This window comes from Camelus bactrianus, chromosome 1 (assembly GCF_048773025.1).
Source record: "Camelus bactrianus isolate YW-2024 breed Bactrian camel chromosome 1, ASM4877302v1, whole genome shotgun sequence".
Classification (NCBI taxonomy): Eukaryota; Metazoa; Chordata; class Mammalia; order Artiodactyla; family Camelidae; genus Camelus; species Camelus bactrianus.
Window position 1 is genome coordinate 69,912,579 of NC_133539.1, and position 22,383 is coordinate 69,934,961.

The 22,383-nt window shown below is 40.2% G+C and overlaps 1 non-coding gene across 1 annotated transcript; it reads right to left on the minus strand.

Annotated features, from left to right (window-relative positions):
- Positions 1–20,568: 20,568 nt before the first annotated feature.
- LOC123618137 (small nucleolar RNA SNORA72) lies at positions 20,569–20,681 on the minus strand. Its single transcript, XR_006726542.1, has one exon. It is a non-coding gene; the product is annotated as a small nucleolar RNA SNORA72 (small nucleolar RNA).
- Positions 20,682–22,383: the final 1,702 nt, after the last annotated feature.

The window sequence follows — 22,383 nt, forward strand, 5'->3', positions numbered from 1 at the left end:
ACTGCTGGCACTCCACGCATACCTTACTCTGCCTGATTTTTTTCTAGAGTACTTGCTTACCACCTTTAACATACAATAAATTTTACTTGTCTGTTGTGTTTATTATCCAGTTTCTCCCCCAGACTATGAGCTTCATGAGAGCAGAGCCTTGTCTGTTTTGAGCTCTTTATTACTGATTCCCTAGTAAGTGACTAGCACATGATAGGCCCTCAAATATGTATTGAATGAATGAATGAATGAATGAACAAGCAAATACATTGGCTGGTTTGATCCTCAAAGCAACCTGGGAACATAGAAATATCAGGTACTTGCCTGAGGTTACTCAGCAAGAAAGCAGCAGAAGGGGGTTCAAACCCTCACCCATCACTCCACAGCCTGTGCCATTCCTGCAGCCTCTCACAGAGTCCCAGCAGCCCAGAGTCAGGAGTCTGGAACCCAATGTGGACATGGTCTTGCCACAGAAATCTCATTTTTTAACTGAAGAAACTAAGTCTATTGACTCACCCATAACAGGCCAGGACAAGAATCAAGGTCTCTGAATTTCAATCCAGTGTAAAAGTGACTTCAGGCTTAGCAGCCAGCGACTAAATATCATATTTTGTCTTTTGAAGCAAAATTAACTTCCTGTCTGAGTTTCTTAGTAGGCAAAATACTTGCTCATTCCTCTGCTTAAATTATAATTGTAATTTCTATTTGTAAAGTAGTTTGAGTTTTTTGAGGCACTCAGAGTCAAGTTTGTTCTGACTTTGAGGTTTGTTTTTATCTGAACGTCAAGTTTCTTGAGCTGAGTTTAAAAGCAGCTAAGGGACAGTGGTTAAAAAGATATATGATTCTGGAGCCAGACTATGTTCAAGTCCTGGTTGTGCCTGATTAGTGATCTTGGGAAAGTTAATCTATCTGTGCCTCAGTTTCCTCATCTGTAAAATGGATGCCAAACACTCAGTGAGTACTTAGTAAATGTCAGCTATTCCTTTAGGGCAGGATGAGGCTCAGGGATATCTGAGGCTAGGTTTTACAGGTTTGCAGACTCCAAATGGGGCTGGGTACCAGCAAAAGTTTAAGACATCGCCTCTTCACCCAGGCCAATGTGACCCACAGATTACAACGGTCTGGTTCAAGACCTGGGAAACATCAGGTGGTGTCATAGGAGGAAAGGGGATTGAAGAGAGGCATCACATTTATACATTTATACATTTATTTGGTCACTTGTTGAACTATTACCCAAGTCGTCTGTGATGTGTGGCAGGTGCTCCAGGCTCTAGCTCAGGTCTACTTTGCCACTAGTCAGACCCCTGGTGAGTCTTAATTATGTGCCCAGGAAGGAAAACTGACCTGCTGCCACTGATTCTCCCATATTCCCTCCATTCTTCAGAGCCACCTCATACTGTGGGCAAAGAAATGTCCCCAAAGGGCAGGGGAAGGCTGGCCAGTGGATTGGCAGCATTGGCATTACCAGGAGTCGTTGTTAAAACTGCAGTCTTCCAGGCTCAGTTATGGACTCAGACTCTGCAGGCAGGGCTGGAAACCAATCCCCAGGGAGTCAGGGTCACCCCCCACCCCCGGGACCCAGATCAAGAGGAGAACTCTTGATAGATAAGCTCAAAGGGGAAGTTTGTCCAACTTTCCCATTCGACGGTAGAAAACTCAGGCTGGAGGTCACATGGCCCACTACTCCTAGGAGAAGCTCAGTACGACAAGACTGGGAGTGTAATCCTTTGTGCTTCCAGCCGGAGATGCAGCTCTCTGGGAAGTTAGGACAAAGTGGTATCCCTCTCAGCACTTTGCACAGAGCGGAGCAGACAGCAGGCAAGCAGATGGTGTGTGTTCACCGAAGAGAGGAGGAGAGGAAAGAGGAGGGAGGGGAGTGGCAGAGAGGACAGCAGGTGTCTGGTTAACTTTCGCAGCAACCTTCCGTTTACCCAAGGTGTAGTCATCTCCATCAGAGGCTTTCGCCAGCCTCCAGAGGCTGAGAAACTTTTCAAAGTAAGGGCACGTGGACGCTGGTCATAGGAACACCGATGGACCAGAAATACACCACTGCCTCTCCCTTCCCGTCAAACCCGTGAATACCACGGACTTCAGGCCCAGGAGCTTGGCCGCATCGGCCACCAGCTTTCCCTAAGGGGCAAATGGAGACGCCTTAGAGAGACGGCTGAATTTGCAGACAGACTGGAGGGCAGGTGCTGGGTCCCCTGCACCCCCTTCTTTGCTTACTGTCCTCCTTGGAGAGGGAGCTCTTCCAGCATCGAAATATATTCAGGTTATCATGTGAGAGGCCGAGTATCAGTGAGCAGAGGCTCCGCTGGTAACCTGGTGGGAACAGTCAGGAACATTTGGCCCCTTCTCCTGGACTCAGTAACTTTTTGATAACTACCCTCAACTATCCTCAGGGATACCTCAGAAAACAGTGTATAATATTTTCTGGTAACAGATATATGCACACCATTTGGATATTGAGGGCATAATGGAGGGAGATACACACACACACACACACACACACATATATTCTCTTGGTTGTGTTTTTAGTTCCAAATTTTCCAAGCACTTCATCTTTCGTCTCCCTCTCTCTCCCTCTGTTTCTCTGTGTCTCTGTCTCTCTCACTTTTTTTTTTTCCTTTCTTTTCACTGTTTCCTTCTTTCTTTTCCTTACAAAACCCTATGTGGCAGGCAGAGAAGACAGTTAATCTGGCTTAGTATATGGAGAAAGTGAAGCAGAGAAGTGACTGGTACCCCTATGTTCCGTAGTGAGTGAAGATCAGAGTTAGAACCCCGAGTTCCTAAAACAAGCCCTTCCAAAGTTTATCACTAACCGACAAGCTCTAAAGGGTATAATTAACTTAGCAGGCATTCCTAAAATGGTTCAATCCTGGTTTTAATTTTTTTGAATTGTACCATTTCTGCAAGAGTCTGATTCTATCCATTAAATTTTTAAAATCTAATCTTTATATTTTTCTGATTTATACATATATAACTTTCAGATAGTACTGTCTTGGGGGGAAGGAGTAGATCTTCTCATGACGAAGAAGCTCCCTGCTCCCCTGCGCTGATAACTGTTCTTCAGAAATGACCCCTTTCGTCTCTTTCAGCTGTTTCTTTATTTCTCAATAACATGTTTACGCTGCTAATTCTTTTTTTTTTCAGTTTAAGATATCATCTACTAAATTTCTAGCATGAAAGATGAAGATAAGCCCTCATCTTCAGCACTCTCTCTGTCAAATTCACACACACACACAGAGCCCACCACCACCATCACATCACCCACACACACAATTCCCTTTTTTCCTTCTCAGAATATCCTAATTTGGGGCCACATCAGTAATCAGTGCTCACATAGCTAAGCTGAGCCATGTGATTTTCTCTGGTTATATTTACTTTTTCTACAAATTTTCATTTTCTCTGGAGTTAATCATTGTGGGTTTATTTGCTTCTTTGCTTTGTTCTTTTCCTAGTACTTATGACTAATTTATCCCCGAATTCTCTGCCAGAAGTCTAACAATCCTCATTACATTTCTGTTCTTCCCATTTCACTCTCAGAATAACCTTAATTTGTGGGGGAGCCCTTGCTACCACCCCTCCTATGCCAGGTACAAGCACACCGTGAGGGTCACTTTTACACCCCATCTAACCAGCTTGCCACCTGGATCTGGTCTGCCCACTCTCCCCCTGAGAGGGTACAATCTATCACTTAATAAATCCTTGTTTGCTTTCTTAAAAAAAAAAAAAAAGCACTACTTCTGCCTATTTTATCTGTAAAAATCAAAATTCAATAAAAAATATTTGTTGACTATGTCAGTTTGCTAGGGCTGCCTTAGCAAAACTCCAAAGATTGGCAGCTTAAACAACCAAAACATATTTCTCACAGTTCTGGAGGCCAGAAGTCCATAATCAAGGTGTTGGCAGGTTTGGTTTCTCCTGAGGCCTCTCTCCTTGGATTGTAAATAGAGAGGTTTCTCATTGTGTCTTCATGTGGTCTCTCCTATGTGCACACTAGCCCCTCACGTCTCCGTGTCAAAATTTCCTCTTCTTACGAAAATACCAGTCACATTGGATTGTGGCTTACTCCCACGGCCTCACTTTAACTTACTCACCTTTTTAAAGGCCCTGTCTGCAAATATTCAGAGGTATGAGGGATGAGGGCTTCGACATAGGAATTTGGGGGGGACACAATTCAACCCATAACATTGACTGTTGTAATTATTTCCTTATAACCATACCATAACCTAAACAAGGCTCTCCTTGAAGACTAAAACTGTTTACCCTTTATTCCTGTTTGCCAACCACATTCTGAGACTAATGCCTGGCATCTTGTAAGGTTTCAGTATCTATTTATTGAATGAATACATAAATGAATGAAATAATGAAGTGGAAAGAATGAAACCTCTGTGCTCTCCATTCTCGGCTTTGGAGGTGGACGGTCCTGCCTGGACCCATGTGAGATGGAGAAGCCAATGACGTGGACCAGTGTGAAAAAATAGAACTGGCTCTCCTAACCAAAACTGGACCAAAACTAGGACTGGCTCCCTTCACCATTCCCACTTTAATATTTCATATTTCACTAAGACTCAAACCAGGAGAAGAATGCATCTACCTTGGCCCTGTTCCTTTAAACTAGCAGGACACACCCATAAACCTATGAGCTTGGGAAAGCAGCCCCCAAAGCATCCATTCTTGTCATACTCGTTGTTCCAGACCCACCTTGCTCTTTCTGTCCTCTTGGACCCAGTTCCCTTCCAGATGAGACCATGTTGAGAGGAGCATTTGAATGGCAGGCACTGGAGACACTGCTCGAGAGTTTAACATACAAACACACACACAGGTAAGGGTTAACACATTCTCCGTCAAATTTAATTGGGCATCTGATGTCTGCTAAATCTGGCAACCCTCCTTCAAATGCCCAAACACACCCAGCCCTCCAAGGTTACTGAACTAAGGACAAGAATGGGGCAGTAAAGCAATCAGCGCACCTTCTTAGGTAACTATGGATCAACTTTCTTCAACTCTGCCACGTCAAACCTGGTTCCTTTAGGAGCCACTCCCAAGGCTCTTATCCAACCTCCTACTCTGGATGCCTATGCAGTAACTCAAGTATAAGGAGACTGAAATGAAGCTCCTGACCTTCCTTGACCTGCTCCCCTCACAGTCTTTCCCATTTCAGTGAATTACAACTTTATTCTTTCTCCCAGTTTCTCTAGCCAGAACACCTAGGAGTCACTCTGCCCATCTCTTCTAATTTCTGATGTCTGTTCCATCAGGAAACCCTGTCAACTCTCTTAAAAACACATGCAGAATCTGACCACTCCCCACCTCCTCATTGCTACCACCCTGGTCCAAGCCACTGTTGTTACCAGAGAGTAGATTCTGGTCTCACACAGGAAAGAATTCAAGAGCAAACCATAGCGAAGTGAAAGCAAGTTTATGTAGAGAGATACACATTCCATAGGCAGAATACAGCCTGTCTCAGAAGGGAGAGCGACGCTAGGAGATACACATTCCATATGTAAAATGCAGTCCTCTCAGAAGGGAGAACTGCCCCAAGGTGTGGGGGTGGTTAGTTTTTATGAACTGGGTAATTTCATATGCTAACAAGTGGGAGGATTATTCCAACTGTTTGGTGAAGGGGCAGGGATTTCCAGGACTTGGGTCTCTGCCCACTTTTTGGTCTTTTATGGTCAGTCTGGGAACTGTCCTGGCACCTGTGGGCGTGTCATTTAGCATGTAAAGTACTACAGTGACTGTATAACGAGGCTCAAGGTCTACTGGGAGTCGAGTCTTCTGCCATCTTGGGCCTAGTTGGTTCTAACTGATTTATCCTGTCCTCAGTTGCTGCTGTGTCATTCTTCTAATGCTTGTGCCCTGCCCTCTTCCCTTGGGTCCACTGTCATCTTGCCTGTTTAAGGCAATAGCCCCATAAGAGGCCTCCCTGCTTATTCCTTGCCCCCTACAGTCTCTTCACAAAGCAAGAGCTAAAATGAATCTTTTAACACCAAGTCTTATCATGTCACAACTCTGCTTAAAATCCTTCAATGGCTCCTCATCTCTTTCAGGAGAAACCAGCATATTCACCATCACCCTAATGCCTTATACAATTATCCCCTTATCCCATTGCCTTTCTCTTCCCCTCTAAATCATACCTGGCCATTGGAGTTTTTTAAACTGTTTTTTAAAATTATTTTTGTGGGGTTTTTTTTGGTTTATTTTGGCAAGGGAGGTAATTAGGTGTATTTATTTATTTGTTTGTTTGTTTGTTTTAATGGCAGTGCTGGGGGTTGAACCCAGGACCTCGTGCCTGCTAAGCACTCACTCTACCACTGAGCTATACCCTCCCTCGCCTGGCTGTTCACTTTTGAGAATTTGTTTCTCTCTTCTCCCTGCTTTAGCCTTGCCTCCCTTGGACAAAATCCCTGTCCTCATAAAGCTTCTATTCTGGTGTGGAGATACAGACAGTAATGGAAGAAATCAAGCAGGGAGGGGAGTCAGATAGCGGCATGGTGGAGAAGTGTTTCAATTTCAAGTAGAGAGGTCTGGAAAGTGCTCACGGAGAGGGCAACATTTGGCTTGGAAGACATGAAGGAGAAAGCATTGTGAGTAACTGGAGGAAGATTATTCTAGGTTGAGGAAGCAACCAATGCAAAGGCCTTAAGGTAGAAGTGTGTATAAGGAGCACACAGAGGACATGAGGAAGAGGGTAGGAGATGTGAGTGGGGTCTTGCAGGCCATTAGCTGGCCTTTGCATTTTACTTGGAGTGGGATGAAGGGGGTGGCTTTTGGTGGGTTTTGAGCAGAGGCATGACATGATCTGACAGTTTCAAACAGATCATCAAGAGGCAGAAATGAGAACAGACTGCAGGAGAGTGACCCAATTGGAACAACACTTTGCAAAGATGCAAAGTTCTGGCTGTTGAAGAGCAGATTGTGAGGAAGGGAGGTGGAAGCAGAAATGCCAGTTAAAGGCTCAGGCAGCTGTTGAGTGAGAGAAGTCCCTCTGCACAAGCTCCTAATCCTCACCCTCTCCATCCTCTCAGAGTTGCCAGAGCACTGGTCAAGCATGGCAATATCCCCTACGTGCCCCTCAGGCTCTCACACTTGCCCCTTTTTCTTGTCAGAAAGTGAAAAGTCTCCAGAATATAGCTTCTGTTGAAATGAAACTTACACCAACAAATCAGCACATGATGGAGAAGGAGAGAATATGTCAGTTGTCCTTGTCCCACTGAGATCATTTCTGACGACTCCAGTCAAATCACCCTGCCCCTTTACCACATCAGAAACTCAAGAAAATTATATTTTTCTTAATTTCTTACAAAGAGCTCTTTGTTCAGCCCATGTTTGCAGGCTCTGAAGTTATAACAGGAAGACAAGAAAGTAAGCAAAATCAGCATGCACTCTAAAAGTAAGACATTTTTCACCAGTTGCTCCAAACGCTGCAATTATTTTCTTGCTGGTCATGTTACTGAACAAAGAAAGAGTCAGTGGACCAGCAGAACTTTCTTCTGAGCAGCGTCAGCAGCTGAAATGCAGCTTCTGTTTGAGTGTGAGAATTATAAAGCACATCTGATTATCACACTTCCAGTTTTGCCCCTCCCTTGTAAAACTTGTGTTATCACCATCTAGCTTACTCTCTCTGATGCAGCGATTTTCTAAGTGAGGATTCATTCATTCACTCACTCATGTGTTCAGCAAATATGTATTGAGTGCCTTAGGCGTACTAGACATTGAACTAGAAGCCCTGGTAGGGGAGATCAACTAGAAAGTAAAAGTTCAGCAGAGAGGCACGCAGAGGGGACACGGGTCCTGGAGGAAAGATGCAGAACCCAGAATGGGAGTGTTAGGGAAAGCTTTTCAGAAGAGGTGATGCTGGAGCTGAAGAGTTATTCAACCAGGAGGAGTGGGAAAGCAGGAGGAACCACACATAGTCAAGTTGGCAGTCATGACGCAGGGCTCATGATAGTTGCAACAATGCTATATGAACAGCAGGAAGTAAGACTGGGAAGAATGGCAGAAGCCAGAACACAAAGGTTTGGAAGGCATGGCAAGGAGCTTGTATTTATCCTGGCAGCCACAGCAGGTTTTAAGTGATCCTTTGGCAGCAGAGTGGAGGATGGATTGAAACAAGACAATGCTGGAAGCATAGGGACTCTACTAAGGAGACTAAAGAAATGATACAGGTGAGAAATGACAAAGGCTTAAATGCAGGCAGTGTTTTGGGTTGGATAGTGTCCCTTCAAAAATTCATATGAAGTCCTAACTCCTAGTAACTCCGAATGTGACCTTATTTGGAGAGAGAATATATACAGAGGAAATCAAGGTAAAGTGAGATCATTAGAGTGTGCCTAATCCACTGTGACTGCTTCCTTATATGAAGGGGAAATTTGAACCCAGAGATCAATACAGAGGGAAGACAATGTGAAGATACAAGGAGAAGGCCATGTGAACATGAAGATGGCTGTCTACAAGCCAAGGAGAGAGGTCTGGAACAGATCCTTCCCTCACAGCCCTCAGAAGGAACCAACCCTGCCAACATCCTGACTTGGACTTCCAGCCTCCAGAACTGTGAGACGATAGTTGGTTAATCAACCACTTTGTGATACTTTGTCTTAGCAGCCCTGGCAACCTGTGGAGGCAGTAACAATGGGGAGAGGTTGAAGTGAAAGATTTTTACGAGGTGAAAGGAGAAGGTCTTTGTGATTGGATGTGGGCAAAGGGAGAATGAGGAAGAAAAAGGACTAAAAGGAGGAGGAGCAGGAGTGGGGCTCAGGGGCAAATGAGCTCAGAACTGGACCTCTTGTGTTTGAAGCTCCACCTGGTTGAGAAATTGGGAGCTGAGGAGTAAAGAAAGCAAGTATAGATGCTTTAAAGGAAGTGAGAGTGAAACTGTGGTTACAAAAGGACTGGGTGTGACATAACATGATTGCTCTCACACCTTGATGAAGTGTAGTACTATGACATGCATATTCTAAGAGCTGACTGAAAAAAAACCCACAAGTCTATGAAGATATAGCAGCACAGTTCATGAGAGCTGAAAGTAGGAAACATCCCAAATGTCCATGAAGAGTGGACTGGATAGAGTGTGGCATATTCTTACACTGGATACCTTACAACAACAAGAATAAATGAACTATTGCAACATGCAGCCACCTGGAAGAATCTCACAAAATATTGAGCAAAAGAGTAAGGGAATATTTAGCTTATGACTCAATTTCTGGTAAAGCCAAAAGCAGGAAAAACAAATCCATGGTGATAGACATCAGAATAGTGGGGGTAGTGATTGGAAGGCACGTAAGAGTGGGGCTTCTGCAGGGCGGCTAATATTCTGTTCCTTGATCTAGGTGTTGATTGCATGATTGAGTTTATGAAATTTTATCAAGCTGTACAGTTAAGACTTGTGCAATTTTCTATATGTATCATACTTCATTAAAAAGTTTACTTTAAAAATCATCTTAAAGGAAAAATAAGAAATTTAAAGTAACCAAACAGGAAAAGCTAAAATGGCCAGGCACCAGCCTGTAAACATTTACACTGGGTGGAAAAAAAAAATGTAACTTTTTAACTAGGCTAATCCCTACCAGAGCAAGTAGCAACCCATTGAGAGACCACGTGTTCACAGAGAAGAGCCAATGATGCCTTTTTCTTTGCAGTTTGAAGGTTGATGTCACAGCATTTATTTAGGGTTCCCTTAGTGAAAAGAGTCTGCTTTTTTGGTCCACCCAGTGAAGAGAATGGGCAGGATTCTCTGCTCCTAACATTCACTTGTGAACTCTCTGCATATGTTTGCCCCTTACTTCCAAGTCTAATTAACCCGACCCAGAAAACTCTCAACCAGAAACCTGTGTAACACAATGACTAAAGCTTTGGAGTAGGACCATCCAAGGTTAAACACTCAATTCTAACCCCTGCTAGCTGTGTGACCTTAAGACATGTTTTAAAATTCCCCTAAGCTTCAACTTCCTTCTGTATGAAATGGGAGGTAATAGTAGTATCTACCATACCTAGATGTAGTGAGGATTAAGTGACATTAAACCACTTAATCTATGTGGTACACTCAAAAGAAGTAAACTTGTTATTTCTCAACACATTTTTCACTATCAGGTTAGTTTCCATTCCCCCATCCAGCCTCTCATCCCACGTCACAACTCATCTTCTCCCTCTGCACTAAACTGGTATGTACTCAGAGCAATTAGCTTATTAAAAAAAAGGAATACAAAAATAAATCTGCCTGGAGGTGGGGGGAGATATGAAGCACATTCCCATCCAAATGGAAGGGACTCCGCGTCTAAGGGTTCACGAACTCCCGCCCTCTGCCAATTTCCCTTGAAGGATTATATCACCTCAACTCTGTCCTTTTCCTCTGGAGACAAAGATGCTTAGGGCATTAGAAAGTCTGTCCTGACAAGGCCAGGACCAGGGCAAGGACAGTAAGGCACTCACCTTGGTGCAAAATTTAAGGGATTGCCAAAAAACTCCATGATCAAGATAAACACTTTAATGCAATAGTCTAAAAATATCAGAATTAATCCTCAAGAAGCCATGCTGAAAAACATAACAAATTTTTAAATATAGACAGGATCCAACAAGGCCAGGATAAGGATAAGAAAGTGAGGCTGAGTCCAGGAAGTGTGGGACTCCTGAGCATCTTAAATTGTTAGATTTTACCGAAGAGAGCCACTGCTCTCTCTGGTAAAAATAAACGTATCTGTTTCATTTTCTTTTAAACTAGATGATACCCTTTCTGCAGGAGCCTGGCACAGGAATCCTTCTTTCTGCTGGCTCCCTTTGGAGCAGACTGGACCTTGTTGTACCTGCATTTCCCAGAGAAGCTGTGTGTGTGTGTGTGTGTGTGTGTGAGTGTATTTTCTCTCACCTGAGAATAGAGACAAATTCTCAGGGGAGAGAATTTGATTGGATAATTTGAGTAAAGTGTCCATTCATGGTCCACTCACTGGGACTGTGGGTTTCTTAACTCAAAGTTGTCACAGATTGCGTGCCTACTCTGTCCCAGGCAGTATGTTAGGTATGGAAGGAATTAGGTATGATAAGGAAGGAATTCAGATCCTCAGTAACCATAAAGACAAATTTCCACCAAAGTCTACCCTTTGGCTTCCCAAATTCGACATACAGATTCTTCCCACATGTACACTTCTTTAAAGAAAATAATATCTGATATAATGCAACTACCTCATATCTTTAACCCCTCCTAAAAGTGATTAAACCAAAATCTCAATTATCACACCCAATATCCAGGATCTTGGGGTGATATTTATTTGTCTTTTTTCAAATCTGTCTTTTAATTCTCTTTAATTCTTTCATTAAAGAATTTAACTCTTCAATTCTCTTGAAAAGTTGTCCACTATTCTTTAAGCTATAAAATGAACAGCGATCTTTTTCTATATTAAAATTATAAAAATTATTCTAAAATATAAATATGTACATGAAAATGCCAGTAGATTTTTAAATTCTCATTTTTGCGAATGAATCCAAGACTACAGTTGGTGTTTATAACTTGACTTTTCAACTTTATCTTTGTCTATAGCCAGCAGCACCTCACCTTCATTCCTCAGAGATTTGGAATCTTAGTGGAATTAAATTACATCTTAGAATTACATCTGTCAGTGTAAGGTTACTGTAGTTTTCCATGAACTTTTACCCCTAGACAAGGCAGCACTGATCAAGAATACAAGTATCCACCAAGAATCATGCCTTTTTCTTAGTGGTGAAACAGTTATTCCCTCTATTTGGAAAGAAACCAGCTGATCCCCAGAAACTTCGCTGAGATGATAGTGATTGTAATTTCATGGGATTTTTCTCAGAACTTCTGGCATATTTGTTAATTATAAAGCCATCTAGGGTAACTGCTTCCAGTTCTATAGGTCACTGCAGCCAAATGTCATGAATATAATGGACTAGTGTATTAACAGCCTGAGGATTGATGAAACAATAAAGGTTCCTGTAGTACAGAGCCAGAGAGTTGAGTTAACCTCCATGGGAGACAATGAAGATGTATTGCTGTCCCTTCTAGGTTAAAAATATCCTTAGTTTATTGGAATCAAGAATAAATATAACTTTCTAGATAAATAGTCATATTCCAATTACCAGGACTTTTGTTGATTTCCTCCCAAAAGAAGCTCCCATCTAGAATAGCAATTGTAATTTCAGTCATCACCTGATTAAGTTTAAGATAATCCATTGATATTCTCTAGATTCATCTGCATTTTTCACTGTCAAACTGGTGAGGTAAGTGGGTCTAAGATAGGGATCATCATCTTTGTATCTCAGAAGCCTTTGATTTGGCACTAATGCCTGTGATTCTACAAACTTTCACTATTTTGATAGGAAGAGAGAGTTCCAGGGGCTTCCACTTGGCTCTTCTGATCATAACTCTTTGTCTGTAGGTCAGAAAGCCAATACAGGGACCATGTCACTTGCTAAATATGGTAAAATTGCAATGCTAAAACTCCAATAAAACACAATAAGTGGAGTTCAAATTATCAGTTGCCCAAAATCCAGAAATATGTTACTGAGAAGCTAATAAAGTGATTGGGGTGAGCCAAATTGATGTAAATCCAGAGATCTGTATCTCGTGATTTCCAAGCATATCTGTTCTTGTTAAGATTTGGTACCACCTCGTAGAAAGGATCTATTCTGGTTTAAATGTTGATGGGGTGATTCTGAGAACAAATACAATAATTCCAGGAATATTTTGACTAGTTGGCATTTGTTTTATTGGCCCAAATTAGGAATATTTGGGTTATCATCTACCTCATATTATCCACAGAAGTTTTCTACTGACAAAGAACAGTCACCATAGCTCTATTTTTTTTAAGTTGGTACTCACTTCATGAAAGTATTTCTCAGTGCTTTAGTGAGAGAACTATCTTCTGGGTTCTTTCAGGACATAGCTAGAGGGTAGGTGAATAGATTGCAAAAGAGACACCCACTACAAGGTTCCCATTTCTTTAAATCTTTAGATCTCCCTTTCTACTTTATATCAAGTAATGACAAGATACGAAGCATAGAAATAGGAAAAGAACACATGAAAGTATTTGTAAATGAATGTATCATCTATCTAGAAAGAGCAACAGAATCGAGATGCAAACTATTAGAATTAGTAAGTTTGGTAAGTTCTCTGAATATTAAAATCAGCCTACAAAAACCCAGTAGCATTTCTCACAGTATCAATAATCAGCCAGAAAATATAATTTAAAATAAGGTACTATTCACAATAACCTCCGAAAATATAAAGTTTGGGGGCACTAATGAAGACTGCATAAGATGTCTTGTGGGAAAAAAATCTAAAACTTTTTATGAGGGACATAGAAGTTTATCTGAATAAATACAGAGGCAGCCATCCTCTTGGAATGGTTCACGATACTATAAAGATGTCACTTTTCCCCAAGTTTATCAATAGATTTGATGTAATCAAAATCAACATTTCACATCAATTTTTTTTTGAGGAAGTCAGTAAACACCACTACAATTTATTTAGGAGAATAAAGTATTACAAATAACTAAGTCAATTTTGAAAAACTCAGTCGGGCTTAACATAGAGAAACAGAGCCAGTCAGAGATACATACATTAAGAAATGTATTGCAAGAAATTGGCTCACATGATTGTGGGGGTTGCCTATGCAAGTCTGAAATTCATAGAGCAGACTGTCACAAAAGGCAGGCTGGAACTCTCAGGCACAGCCTGAAGTTGCTGTCCACAGGACACATTTCTTCTTGAGAGAAGCCCCAGCTCTGCTCTCAAGGCCTTTAAACTGATTGGATCAGGCCCACCCAGTTTATCTAAGATTATTTTCCTGACTTAAAGTAAACAGATTAATGGACTTTAATCACATCTACAAAATACCTTCACAACAACACCTAGATTAGTTTTAATTGAATAACCAACCAAGGTGACACATTAAAAAGATCCTCACAAAGCGAGCTTGTCCTACTAGTTTTAAAGAAGCACGATGAAGCCCTAGTAATACATTTTTTTAAGCAGTATTACTATAAGCAGAGTCAGATAGACCCTTGGAACAGAATAGATAGGTTTGAGATAAACCTGTATGTATATGGGAATTTAACATACAATAAATAAAAGCAGCACCACATAGGAAAGGACAAGTCATTTAATACTCAGTGATGGGGAAACTGGCAATACCTACATGGGAAAAAAACAAAATGATCTGTACCTCATACCACACACAAAAGTGGACTCTGGATGGAATTTAACGTAAATGTGATAAATGAAAACAGTAAAAAGAAGAAAGTATACAATGTCTTTGTAAATTATGAGCAAGGAAAGACTTCAAAAACAAAATCTCTCAGCACACCGGTAGCCAATTTAGGACATTAATAGGGAGTGTATTAAAACAGTGATAGCACCAGAGTCTCCATAAGAAAACTGAGAGGCAAGCCATGCAGTCGAAGGCAGAGGCTCCAAGACCCATGATCCCGGCTGGGAGTGGTAGAGAAATGCCACAAGGATGAAGCAAGTGAGAGGTACCTCCCTAGGAGCTTCTTGGACTGAGGAGGAGAGACTGGCTGACTGGGCGTGGGAGGGAGGGTTCTAGAGATTTAGCTAATTGAGCATCAAATACTGTTTTGTAACAGCTCATTCAACCTCTCACCTTGCCATGCTGCATGTGGTCTGAGATTCTTGTTACATTAAGAAAAAGAAACTCAATCCACTCTTTGAGTCTTCTTTTAACGATGTTGGCATTATAAATATTCTGGTGAGGACAATATTAGCATTGACATTCCATTCTACCATGGCAAACCAGCAAAAACAAATATCAAAGACAAAGAATTTTACCCTCTCTTTCACTACTATCCAGTTCAGAAAATGTATTCCTGTAGGCCAAACCCTTTTTTCTCCTACGCTTTCATAATGAAAACTGTCCAAATGCTATCAAAAGCTTTAAAGGAAGCCATTAAAAAACAAAACAAAACACCTGGGAGGAGGGTATAACTCAGTGGCAGAGCGCTTGCTTAGCATGCACCAGGTCCTGGGTTCAATCCCCAGTACCCCCATTATAAATAAACAAATAAGTAAGTAAACCTAATTACCGCCCCCTCTCAAAGTTTTTTTTTAAAAAAGGAAGCACCTAGAGGAAAATGTAAGGGTACATTAAAATAAATTTTAAACACTAAATTTTTTCTTGTTTTTTTTGGGGGGTGGGGTGTAATTAGGTTTATTTATTTATTTATTTAGGTTTTAATGGAGGTAGTGGGGATTGAACCTAGGACCTTGGCATGCTAAGCACACATTCCACCACTGAGCTATATCCTCCCCCTCAGGATACACTTATTTTGTCTCTGAATGAGAGGAGTTTTTCAGCCTATATGTAATAAAGAAATTCCTAACAAAGGAAATCTATAGCTCTGACTATGTGAAAATTTAGTTTCTTGTGGTTAACACAAATTGGGATAGCTGCGCAGCTCACAGTGATTTCCCATTGACCAAATTTGTGCCACTACTTCTTTTTCCAGTACTAGATCTGCCTCCCAGCATAGGTGTAGGCACATCACCCAGGCTAGCCAATCTTAGTACCTCTCTCTTCCCACTTCCTATTCATTTTTTCATCTATTAATTCATTCCACAACTGTTTATGGAGTAAGGATTCAAAGCTGAGCAAAAGGTTCCTGCCCTCTTGAAGCTTAGGATTTTGAGGGGAAATAAGCATTAATCAAATACTTCTGCTAATAAATATATAATTACAAGCAGAGATAAGTTCTCTAAAGAAGAGGAACATGGGTCAATGAGACCATAAATCAAAGGAAAAGATATACACTAGAGGCAGGGAGGAGGGCAGTCAGGACTGAGGGGGTGTCACAGGAGATGACAGGTGAAGCATTGGGTAGGAATAAACCAGGTGAAAGAGAGAATGCACTGCAAGCCAAGAGAATCACAGCCATCTGTCAGTGTAAAAGCAATAGATTAGCAGAGATAATCCTGTCACTGGTTGTTAAAGAAATGCAAAATAAACAGCTACCAGATGTCACATTTTACCTATTAGATTAACAAAGTTTTAAAATTTTTTATTGCAATGGTATGGTGAATATTCATAGATTGCAACTAGGAGTGTAAATTAATACAACTTTTCTGGAAAGTAAGTTGACAGTATGTTTCAAATATCCTAAGAAAAGAGAGAGAACTAATGCATAGTGTAATGAATATAGACAATAATATTGTACTACTAAAAAAAAAAGTCCTAAAAATGATCATACTTGTTGACAAAGTATTTCTCCTCCTAGGAATCTAGCCTAAGCAAAAATAAATCAATAAAAAATTAGATATGGATTTATGTACAAGGGAGGAGATAGCTCAGTGGTAGAGTGCCTGCCTAGCATGCACAAGGTCCTGGGTTCAATCCCCAGTACTTCCAGTTAAAAAAAATAAAGTAAAAAAATAGATTTATGTACAAAATATTCATTGAAGCATTATTTCAAATGTTTAAAAATTAGAAAAATAAGGAAAACAATTAAAGTATTACAGCTATATGGTAGAATATTATACAGCTAATAGTATACATGCAGGATACATCACTTTTCTAATCAGAGAAAAGAATCCAATTAAAATGTTCCATTGCCAACAAACTATTATAGTGTTCAATGCATAATTTGTTATTTAATTACTACTTGTTGAATAAAAATTCATGATTGACAACAAATATGATTTATAAGTTCCGGATGTATTACAAGATTTTAATGTATATCCAATTTTGTATTTGTATACACAACTGCCTACTTGACAATTTCCACTTTGATGTTTCATAACACCTCACACTTACTGAGCTCAAAATCAAACCCCTACCCCTTCCCTGCCTCTCTAACTCCTTCCCTTTCAGGCTTCCCCATCCCAGTCTTGAGCATCCCAGGCTATCTTGAGTCTTTCTTGTTGTCTTCATCCGCTCACCCTACAAGTCTACTCATTTCTGTCTCCAAAATCTGTCCATTTCTCTGTCTCCTTTGCTACCACCTTATTGCAGGAGTCTGTCTCCTGGACCAATGCAATAGCTTCCTAACTGATCTCCTTGCTTTGAACTCCCTCCAAACCATTCTCCATCCAATAGATAGTGTGACCTTATAAATATAAAAACTGAGTCAAGCCATTCCCCTGCTGAAACCATTTCAACAGCTTTCCACGGCATTTAAATAACATTCAACATCCTTTCCATGACCTACAAAATAATCGCTAACTTATGGGCCAGACAATTATTCCAAATGCTTTCCATTTACTAACTCAAGGAATCCTAACAAGAAGACTATGAAGTAAGTATTCTTACAATTTCTAATTTACAGACAAGGCAAATGAGGCACAGAGGTTAATTTGCCCAGGGTCTCTAAGTAACAGTGGAGGCAGGGTTCAACCCCAGGCAGTCCAGACGCTGCTCTTGGCACCACAAGCCACACCCAGAACTCAGCTGTGCTCACAGGGATCCTGTGGTCTGGCCTCTAGGCTCCTGGAACCCAACAAACGTATTTGTGCCCTGGCTGATTTCCTCCCAGGAACATTGTTTTCATAGCTTTTTAAATAGCTGGCTTCTCATCTTCTTAAAAAGGGGTTGGTAAAATAAATCATGGCACTTATTTACAATGGAATACCATACAAATACTTTTTAAATAGGAGCCAAATCTATATATGCTAATATGGAAAGATATTTAGCATATTTTAGATCGCTAAGTGAAAAAAGCCAAGCGGCAGAATAGCATGTTAAAATAAAAGAATGTGTATGGCATGATTCCATGTGTTTTATTTAAATTTTTTTATATTTCTATCAAAGGTCTAAAACTTTATACACTAATTGTTTAACTGAGGTAACCTCTGAGGAGTGAGACTGGGAAAGGAAAAAGGAATGGGAAAGAGAATTTTCATTTTTTACATTGCATACCTACTGTTTGAATTTTTCTATCCCCAGCCTATATTAGTAGTGTAATAATAATTCTAAAACAAATATTTTCCTTATATGTTAAATGCCTGAGTGTTACATTTGTTATTTTGGTATTCTAATTTTTGCTACTTTTATCCCTCTCCCAGTTTTCTCTAGGTAGCTGGAGAAAGTCTCTAATTTAATTCTTTTATTTTTTTATAAACTGAGTTTTTCTTTAGTGCTCAGGACACTCCAAAGTGGTTATTTTACTGCAACTATTTACATTATACAGCCATAGTCATCATACTAACCAAATGTTTTCTTAATTTCCCCACAGTTCTAAGCTGGTTCATGAAAATCAGCCTTGACTAAGTCTCCAACTTTTGACTTCCACATTCATGTTTCCAAACAATAAACAGATGTCAGTTACTTTAACTGCTGTTCTCCGAGTGTTATGAGTCCAAGCTCATACTGCTCGCCACACGACAGGCCAATAAACTGAGAGACCGGTTGCTGGGGCAAGGAATAGTTACTTTATTCAGAAAACCAGCAGACTGAGAAGATAGCATATGAATGTCCCAAAGACTCACCTTACCCAAGTTAGAATTTAGGCTTTTTTTTATACTAGGGATAAGAGGGGTGCTGGTTGGTGCCACCCAAACCCTAGAAGGGATATGATAATCCTTTGTTCTTGTAGCTGTCCAGGTAGCTAAGGTTGAGATGTTCCTGTAAACCTCCAACAAGATAAATGTTATTTTCTGTTCTGCCACTTTTTAATCTCTATATGAATGAAAAGTGTTATGGCCTTAAAGGTCAAGCCTGAGAGGTAAAGCTTTGAAAAAGCACTCTTATGTCTATTTCAGGCTATAGGCAACATTCTTTCAGACAAAAGTACAGAACCAACATGACTAAGCACAGGCAATAGAGTGCAAAGTTCAGAACTAAAAGAATAGATCCAATATGGAGCCTGGTTTGTTCTTGTCTGTTACGTGAAGACCCCCTCCACATCACTCTTTTGAGGATTTTGCTTATTCAGTGTAAGGTTTTCTTGTCCATCTCTATGCAGCTAATTCCAATTCTGTATATATATTCCACCCAGATCTTCCCTGAGCTGCAGACTGTAATAACCAGTACTCACTGAACATCTTCATTTCAATGTCCCAAATTGAACTCACCATTCTGCCCCACCTTCCCTTATTTTCCTTCCTAGTTAATGGCACCATTGTCCTTTCACTTGGTCACCTAAGCCAGAACCTAGAAGTTGGTCTAGGTTTTCTCTCTCCTTCACTTCCACAGCCCAGTTGTATCTTGGGGGACTACTCCTGGGAGCAATTCTGAATCAGTCAGGGTCCAATCAGAAGAGATAAACTACACAGTAATATGAACAGAGAAAATTTAATATAAAGAGACCTTGGGGGAGAGGGCCTAGACTCTATAAGGAGACATAACAATTAAATTTGGGGCTGGCCTCTGGCTTTCCTCTAAGCTGTGGGAGTACGCCTCAGTTAGAAAGTACTTCCAAGTGGGCACATTATTTCCTCCTGCATGATTATCCCCTACCAAGACACAAAATTTTCATGGTCATTTTTTACTATCTCTTTTCCTTTTATTCTCATATTCCCATCAAGACCAGTCAGGTGCACTCTTTCAGTCTACCTACTCCATTCTTGCTGCCATGGGAATCCAATCCTCCTCACCTCATATTTACTGTATAGGAACCACATTCCACACAGCCACTCATTCATCATCTAGGCCCTATGCTGAAGATCAGACATGAACTGACACATAAGCCTTCCAGCTAGACCTCCATGTCTTCACCAGGACAATCTTATCTGCTTTCAGCAAGTAAGCCCCCTCCTCAGGGACCTATAAGGCACGCTGTTGCCCACCCAACAAATTCTAAATTCATACTTTGCTTTCTTTCATTTACTCAACAAGTGTTATTGAAGTGTTACCACATGCCAGGCACTGGTACCAGGTATAAAGAGGTGGACAAACTAGGCATGAGCCCTGTCCTCAAGGAATGTAGTCTAGTGAGAAAGACAGACACAAAAGCCAAAATCACAGAAGTAATAATCACTGTTGTATTGTATAATCACTATTGTTTAATTACAATTGTTATGAATGATATGAGGGGTGCTTATGAGCATATAAACAAGAGATCTAATCTAATATAAACCAGGAAGCAAGACAAGGCCTGAGATCTGAGTAGGAGCCCAGGTTTAGGTATGTGTCAGGAGTGGGGGTTGTTAAACGTTCCAGGAAGAGGGAACAGTTCATTCAAATTTCCAGGGTTGAGGGTACATGGAGTGGGAGAAACTATTTGCCTATAGCATAGTAATCAAGGAGGAGAGTGGCAGATAAGGAACAGATCATGCGGAGAATTGCAGATTCTTTAAAGGTTTTTGGACTTTGTCCTAAAAGTTATGAGAAGCCATTGGATAACTTGACATGACATACTTTTTTCTCTTAACATTTTATTGTGAAAATTCAAACGTAGTGGAGAGAATTGTACAATGAACACCAATATTGTTGACTCACATGGATTTTACAATTAACATTTTGCTCCTAACTTATTTTTAAATTACGTCACATTGACAACTATGGAGGTGTTAAAAAGGAGGAAATAAATTTAATCTCATCATCTCAGGGAGGATACAGAAAGTTTAGAAATGGTACAGCCTAGCTGACATTATGATTAGAAATTTTTTTCTTGGTTTATCACCAGCATTTATAAAACCAGACCTAGGGAAATAACTAGGTCTGGGGACACATACATGGTCTTGATATAGCAAATATTTAGCCTTGATTAGAAATTATTAAATGCACAAAAGTACAAAGGATCATTGAAAAATTCCAAACACAATTCTTGGGGAAAAGTGTACTACAGTTATTTTTTTCACATACACCCTATTTCGCTTTATCTTTGTGAACTATGACTCCAGCTCCAAGGTAATGGGTTAAATCTTTTTATAACCCAATTTCTTCTTACTAGGACTTGAAATACAGTGTTTCAGGAGGTAAAACTCCACAAACACTTTAGTTTCTAAGATAATTTGCACTTCACCAGACAAGTGAGTTGATGAAGCCCTGATAAATGATGGCAAGGGAGATGGAGGGGGGAAAAAAAGATAAATTGAAAAAAAAATATGGGAAGTAAAACTGATGGGATGTATTAGCTAATTAAATGAGGGGAAAAGAAAAGGAAGTTTTAGCAGAGATGTTTAGAGGGCAAAGGGGGAATAGATTATTAAAACAATTATTTTAATCTTGGATATGTTAATTTGTATAAGCCTCTGAAATAAGCAGGTGAATATTCCAGTAGGCAACTAGACTTTAAGCAAGTAACTGCAAAGGGTAGTGGTGTTCAAGGCTATAAATATAGATTTGAAAACCAAAGGCATATAGGTCCCTATATGATTGAAAGGATGAAAGCATCCTTTGAAAGGATGAAAGCAGATGAGGTTGGCTGTGGAGAGAATGTAAAAAGAGCAGACAATTGTCATTTCTTGAGTCATCACCAAATCTCTGGGTCTCAGGTATCTTAAATAATGATGCTGTTCCAGATGACTATTTTAAACCAAGCAAGAATCAAATTGCCAATTCTTACAACTCAATAATAAAAAGAGTAATAATGGGCAAGGTATCTGAATAGACATTTCTCCAGAGACGATCTACAAATGGCTGATAAACACATGAAACATCATTATTAGGGATAGGCAAATAAAAACCACAATGGTATACCACTTCACACTCACTAGGGTGGCTGAAATTAAATGGCAGTTCCTCAGAAAGTTAAACATAGAGTTACCATATGGCCCAGTAATCCCATTACTAGGTGTATTCCCAAAAGAATTGAAAACATTCATACAAAAACTTGCCCGTGAATGTTCATAGCAGCATTATTCATAATAGCTAAAAAGTGGAAACCATCCCAAAGTCTACCAACTGATGAATGGATAGATAAAATGTGATACACCAAAACAATGGAATATCATTCAGCCATAAAGAGGAATGAAATACTGATACATGCTACAGCATGGATGAACCTTGAAAACTTTATGCTAAGAAGTCAGTCACAAAGGACTTCATATTACACGTATGATTCCATTTATATGAAATGTCCAGAATAGGCAAAACTATGGGCGAAGAAGATTAGAGATTCCTTAGACGTGTGAGGGTGGGGAAGTGTGAGGGAAGATGAGACATGACTATTAATGATAGGTTTCTTTTGGGGAGGCCATAAAACTGTTCTAAATTTGTGATGACGGTTGCGCAATTTTGTAAATATAAAAACCACTTGAATTGTACATTTTAAATAGGAGTATTGCATGGTATGCGAATTATAACTCAAGAAGGTTGTTTAAAAAACTGAAATGGCCCTGTTATCAAAGTACGTCACCAGCCAGAGACCATACTTTTTTTTTTTTAATGGATGGGGAAATAACAGGCGCAGACAAATGTCGGAACTTCCAAATTTGGGCTCTTTCCACTCTATCATGCTATAGGGGTGATGGCAGAATTAATCTTC